This window comes from Ranitomeya imitator, chromosome 5 (assembly GCF_032444005.1).
Source record: "Ranitomeya imitator isolate aRanImi1 chromosome 5, aRanImi1.pri, whole genome shotgun sequence".
Lineage (NCBI taxonomy): Eukaryota > Metazoa > Chordata > Amphibia > Anura > Dendrobatidae > Ranitomeya > Ranitomeya imitator.
The window spans coordinates 453,537,790-453,545,239 of NC_091286.1; positions in this window are offsets into that span (position 1 = coordinate 453,537,790).

The window sequence follows — 7,450 nt, forward strand, 5'->3', positions numbered from 1 at the left end:
CATGAGCGCAAGCCTCCCTCCCAACCCCCCCCCTCCTGACAGCGTGCATCTCCCAATCCCCCCATACTAGTACTTGCCTCGCCTTGCCTCCGCACGCAACTCAGCAAACATTTGTGGCGTTTTATAGCGGAGGTCAGCCCATTTTTTACGCAGCTGAAGCTGACTGCGGCAGACGCCAAACCTCCTCTCCATCATTCTGGCTATGTGGCCAAGCACTTCCCGCTTGTGGATGTGTGGGTGGGCAGGGCGGCTCTCCAGACCCTCATAATCCAGGGCATCCATCTGTCTAATAAAAAAAAGGAGCTCTGGCTGCCCCAGAGGAGCAGAACGCATTCTCGCCGCCATTTTAGATGGAATGACCCTGAACAGCAACGCCCAGAGGAGGAGCTGTACTCCGCCGTCCTGCCGCCAGATCGGCATCGCAATAGTGTTGCCGTTTATGGACAGCGTCACATTTGAGACGGCTGAGCGGTACTGAATGAACGCACATAGTAAATGCCGTTCAAAGGATGGTTATTTAACGCCGGAGCGTCACGTAATGTACGCTCGTGGTCTATGACGGCGTGATGACGTTACAGCGTTCCGGCGTGCCTGCGCTAGCTTGTTTTGGTTCCCTGACATCCTGATAATGGCTGCCAGTCGCCGTGATCCTCCTATGGGCATCCCAGAGCTCAAGTTCCTTATTGGAACAATGGATCGGATGCAGTACGAGACAACTGGGCTGGTGCTGCACCGCAACCAGCACAAGGATGAAGTTGTCCGTGTGGTGTCTGAGGGCCTCAGGAAGCGGTTTGGGATAACTCGCAGCAAGGCCCAGATTGTGAAAAAATGTGGCGATCTCAAGTCCAAAAGCCCAGAGCGCCTGCAGGAGCTTCGCAAGGAGATTCGCAGAGGTCAGTACGCAGGTACCCAAAAGTATGTGGCACAGCTATGGGGCAGTTTGAACGTTGCAGAGCCACTATGTGGCACAGCCATGGGACAGTTTGAACGTTGCAGAGCCACTATGTGGCACAGCTATGGGACAGTTTGAACGTTGCAGAGCCACTATGTGCCACAGCTATGGGGCAGTATGAACGTTGCAGAGCCACTATGTGCCACAGCTTGAACGTTGCAGAGCCACTATGTGGCACAGCTATGGGACAGTTTGAACGTTGCAGAGCCACTATGTGCCACAGCTATGGGGCAGTATGAACGTTGCAGAGCCACTATGAGGCACAGCTATGGGACAGTTTGAACGTTGCAGAGCCACTATGTGCCACAGCTATGGGACAGTATGAACGGTGAAAAGTACTATGTGGCACAGCTAACTGCAGACCTAACTTTTTTTTTTCCTTCACAGAGGCAAAGAGACAGCACCGCCGCCGCCACGAAGCATCCCGCACAGCCTCTTCTGGATCTGTGCCCTCCGGGTCAACTGTCCCAGTGCCCTCCGGGTCAACGACAACTGATCCTAGTAGGTTCCCACAATAATGTGATTTGGATTTGGTTTCAGGTCCCCTTTCCCCCCCTCCCCCGGCAGCCAGTATTGCCATATATTCTAACAGACCTTTTTTTTTAAATTTTTTTTTTTTTTCCTTCACAGAGGCAAAGACACAGCACCACCGCCGCCACGAGGCATCCCGCACAGCCTCTTCTGGATCTGTGCCCTCCGGGTCAACTCCTCCAGATCCTAGTAGGTTCCCACAATTATGTGATTTGGATTCAGTTGCAGGTCCCCTCTTCCTCCCCCCTCCCCCGGCAGCCAGTGTTGCCATATATGCTAACAGACCTTTTTTTTTTTTTTCCCTTCACAGAGGCAAAGAGACTGCGCCGCCGCCGACAGCACGAGGCATTCAACACGGACTCTGATCCCGAAGTGCCCTCCGTGCCTCAACATCCTAGTAGGTTCCCACAACAAAGTTATTTTGATTTTGTTGCAGGCCCACTCTTTCACCCCCAACCCAAACGCCTTCCCCCCCCCCCAAGTCAGTATTGCCTTATATGCTGACTGTTTTTTTTTCTTTTTTCCTTCACAGAAGCAAAGACACATCGGGAGACTACAGTGTTATTAATGTTATGTTTTTTGACCCACAGCTGTCGTCAGTGTGAACAAGGAGGATCTTGAAGCCGGCATAGAAAGGCTTATCCACACTATGGCGCGGATTCAGGAGCAGCACAATGTGGCAATGGAGGAGCTGCAGAAGCTTCGGGACATGTGCCAGCAGTTGGAGGCGGGCCAATAATACATTTTTGGTTGTTACATTAAAAAGATTTAGTTAAACTATGATTCCATTTTTTTTGTATTAGTTAACTGTACATGAATTTGTTACGTTAATTTGTGCCCTCATACAGTGCTGTGATCGAGACACACCAATCAAACAGTCGTGATAGAATTTCTAATAAAAGCTTTTATTTGAAACATTATTTTAACAAGACAATAAAATAAAAAGTAATGTAAAAGAAGTTAGGAAATCACAAATTGTGATACGACGATTCTTCCGGCTGATAACTTTGGTGCCTGACGGGCGAAGCCATATGTGAAGGTATTGGCGTGTAGGAGTGGTTAGGGGGTGGCTGGCCGAAGTGGGAAACGGGAACATTGTGTCGCATTGGTGTCTGACACTGTGACCAACCATTGTAATATGAGGGCTCTGTCCGCTGCATTGGCCGGGAATAGACCAAACGAGTGTGCTTGTCCAAATCGCCATCTGTACCCTTGTTTACTGCTTCCAATATTAGACGCTCCGCTAGTGTTCTTTGGCTGTCGTCCATTTTGGCCAGTTTGTCAACAACATAGTGTCCAAACCCCTGCAACGCAGGGCTAACATTGTTTGTTAACACCTTTTTTGCAAGGCTCAACAGTTCATGTGAAACGTCTGAGGTGGCTTTCCGTTTCCTTGGACCTTGCCTCGATTGAGTCCTGGCAGGTGCCGCCTCCACTAAATCTGTTGTCGTGCAGTCCTGTGAACAGTCCAGTGTACTGTCCTGCGCACTGTCATCCTGGGGGAAAAAAAAAAAAACAAGTTACGAACCTGGCAACAAAAAGTTTGACCACCATAACCGCATCCAAACTATATATTCGTAGTAGGTAAAAAAAGGTTGTAATATATTTTAAGCTTAGTAATATTCTTTAACCTTCCCATTTATTTAATACTTTTAACTACACTGTTCTGACTGCTAGGGGAACCTGATGAATATTTTATAGTCTAAATAGTCTCAACAAGAGTACATCGGCAGCTTGAAGCGATACTATTTTCTATATTGCTTAGATGGTATGGTTTAGAAATATCGCCATTTCATACGTATTAAGTTCCCCATATAATACTTTACTGCGACAGGGTTACTTATGTGGACATGTTTTTGTAATAACTTCAAACTGATGTGATAATCAGAAGTATAAAACATAAAATGCAGAGAAAAATTATGTAATTATAGGACACATTGGTGAACTTTCGTCCAAAGAGCTACTTACTTGTTGCCCTTGTGACTCCTGCTCGGCGTGGTTCTCCGAAACAATTTGTTCCACAGGTGCCAACAAGCGAAAACACGTGGAAGTCCGTGGCACCTCTTGGTCCCTCAGAAAATTCAGATGTTCAAAATACCAAAGCTTTGGCACATAAACATCTTCGGTGGAAGCCCCGGACTTTGTAGTGTGAAGAACCTTGTTAAGCTCCTTCCTCCACACCGTGCGGAGCGCCTGAATTTTCTTTTTAATAGCCGCTTCGTTTGCTGGCTCTTCTGGTGCATGACGATTGTAAAGCTCAATGAGCTTTAAATAACCCTCCTGCCTCTTCTCCCTGTTACAATACTCTGGAGATTTGATTTTCCAGAGGCAGGGAAAAGACTGGTATATTTCGATGAATTCCCTGATGAATTCCACACGATTTGACATCTGAAAAATAATTATAAAAAAAAAAAAATTACACGGTTGACAAAGAGTCCTTTAAACAATACTTTTCCCAGTGTGCCAAACGCTTAACAACAACAGCCACACAAAGAGCTCATGCCTACCATCCATTGTTCCATCTGCCACGCCATAGGCCACCATAACCCAAAACAGTGTCCCGCCTGCTTCACTACAGCAGCCACACAAATCGCTCATGGTGACCATACATTGTACCATCTGCCACGCTGTAGCTCACCAGACACAACCAGTCACAACCAGTCACAACAGCGTACCATCCGCATAGCTTCAGCGGCGGAACGAAGCGGTCATGCCGACCAAACAGCGTTCCATCTACCACGCTCTAGCCCACCAGTCACAACCAGTCACAACCAGTCACAACAGCGTAACATCCGCATCGCTTGTTTCATCTGCCACGCCATAGGCCACCATAACCCAGAACAGTGTACCGCCCTCTTCCCTACAGCAGCCACACAAAGCGCTCATGGTGACCATACATTGTACCATCTGCCATGCTGTAGCTCACCAGACACAACCAGTCACAACCAGTCACAACAGCGTACCATCCGCATCGCTTCAGCGGCGGAACGAAGCGGTCATGCCGACCAAACAGCGTTCCATCTACCACGCTCTAGCCCACCAGTCACAACCAGTCACAACCAGTCACAACAGCGTACCATCCGCATCGCTTCAGCGGCGGAACGAAGCGGTCATGCCGACCAAACAGCGTTCCATCTACCACGCTCTAGCCCACCAGTCACAACCAGTCACAACCAGTCACAACAGCGTACCATCCGCATCGCTTCAGCGGCGGAACGAAGCGGTCATGCCGACCAAACAGCGCTCCATCTACCACGCTCTAGCCCACCAGTCACAACCAGTCACAACAGCGTACCATCCGCATCGCTTCAGCGACGGAACGAAGCGCTCATGACGACAGTACATCGTTCCATCCACTATGCCCAAGCGGTGTAACATACCTCGAAGCTGCGGTGCAAAGCGTGGAATATTCTGTGAAATACTGAATCCGATGTCCTAGTCCAACAAGTGTCCAAGTACAAAGTGAAGAAAGGAAATTTTGAAACCGGTGAGGTGGCTTGGAAACAATAGCGCTCAGGTGACAAATTTTCCAACCAATTGTGTGCACAGAACCTGTGGCCTATCAGCACATAGCTAGCAGCTCGACACGCCCCCTAGTGAACAACGTCACGCACAGATTATGCAAAATTTGCTCTGAATCGTCTTGTGTGACACGACCGTACGACTGTCCCATACGACTTCTACATCGCAAATACGTCATGAAATTATCGCTCCAGCGCCGTACATCGTGAAGTGTGACCGCAGTGGAGCGATAATTAAGCGACGATGTAACGTCACAAATCGTGCCGTCGTAGCGATCAAAATTGCACTGTGTGACGGTACCCTTAGATCTTATGATCAGTGAGGTCCTCTCTCTCCTGTAGATTTTAATCTCTTATGGTCAGCAGAGTTATCTCTCTCTCTTTCCTGTAGAGTGTAAGCTTTCATGGTGAGAGGGATCCTTTCTCGTTCTCCCTCCAGTTGTATGTAATCTCTTATGGTCAACGGGAATATATATCTCCTCTCCCCCATGTTTATTTTATGAACAATTGCAAGCTTTTCAGTATTGAAATACATGTAAACTTATTCACGCAAATTGATTTTTTTAGTAAATTTGTCATATTCAAATTTCAAAAAGATCCTCTCATCTTTAATTGCTATCTCTTTCTTCTATTGTACAGATGGGGGTTGTGCTCAGAGCCCAACACCGTGCAGGATGCTTGGCATTTGCCACAGAACATCAGGATTGGCAAATTTGCCACTGGCACCCTTTCTTCTTCACAGCTGAAAGCAGGTTCTCACTGAGCACATGTGACAGACGTGACAGAGTCTGGAGACGCCATGGAGAGCGATCTGCTGCCTGCAACATCCTTCAGCATGACCGGTTTGGCAGTGGGTCAGTAATTGTGTAGGGTGGCATTTCTTTGGAGGGCCCTGGGGACATACTTCACCTGTGGGAAGTTATACCATCTAGCTGCCATAACATCACCTCAGCGGACCCCTTAAAGCAGCGCCGGTCATCCTGACCGAATACCACAGGTGGCATCTCAAACATTTCACCTTTAAAGACCTTTTCCTTTTACACGGACGTCCCAGGGCCACGGGCCAGGTCAGCCACTGTGACATCCCCCCTGTGAACCAAAGGACCCGGTACCGAGTACCGAACAGGATCTACTAAAGCCTAAAAAATCGGGTCATGTGTGCCTAGAGACTGTGCCAGAATTGTGCTTGAACCGTGATTTGTGCTAAAAGACTGTTTGACTAATGAACTGTAATTTACCGCAAAAAATTCCCGCCAAAACCGCCGCCATTCCCGTGCCACAAGGAGTGAGGGAGACGAGGGGCGTGCATCATGGGCGTGAGATAATTGAGAGCGCAAAAGAAATTTGCCGCCCAGTCCAAATACTTCTGTACTTTGAGGACATGTCTGTCAGCAGCCGAGATCTGCCTCCTGATCCTCAATGAAGGGAGGAGACCAAGAAAAAGAAACCGTCCCCGAAGGAGAGAGCGGGAAAAGGATGAGGACCCAGCAAGAAGGAACATGCAGGACAAGATGGCGAGCGGCCAGGACTCGGAGCATGGGGTTGAAGCCAAGGACTCCCCCAGCTACCAGGAAGGAAGCCACAGCGAGCCGTCACCAGAGCTCCTGGAGTTCCTGAAAGCGGAGGTGGAAGAGCTCAGCGACAAACTCCTGTGGTTGCAGCTGAGCACCGTGGCCGGGTGGAAGAAGGCCTTCATCTTGAGCCTTACCTGACGTCCGTCGGCAGCATCGTCTGGTCCGGAGCAGGAAAGAAGATCCGGCGCTCAGGAGCCAGAAGCAGCGGCACCGCTGAAAAAGATGGCAGCGCCAACAAAAGACCTGTAGCCCGCACCTTTGACCCCAGCAGAGCCAGAAAGTGAGACGCCGTTGAAGAACATGACAACACCGCGGCCTGTCCAGCGACCAGTGACTGCAGCTTCAGCAGGGGAGCAGACCGGCATTGGAAGGACAGCATCTGAAGCAGGTATCAAGAATGGCCCTGCCCCAGTGACCGACCCTGCATCAATGACTACTACTGACCCTGCTACAGTGACCGATCTTACCGCTACCGGGGAAGATAGAGTCCCTGTAAAACGCCTTAAGCCATCGGTCATATGGGTTTGTCCTATCCTATCTGGGGGACAGAGAGAGAGAGACATAACATCTATAACATCTGTGAGGACCTTATGAAAGCTTAGCAGTAAGGGACTACAACACCGCAGCGCTAGATGAAGGCTACTGATTTCTACTTGGACAAGGGAACTCTGGACTTGCTTCCAAACTGGCCGGACTGACCGAATACCACAGGTGGCGTCACGAACATTTCCCCTTTAAAGACCTTACCCTTTTACATGGACGTCCCAGAGCCATGGGCCGGGTCAGCCACTGTGACATCCCCCTGTGAACCGAAGGACCCGGTACCGAGTACCCCACTGCCCTTGGGGGTGCTCCAAATGCACATGTGCAGG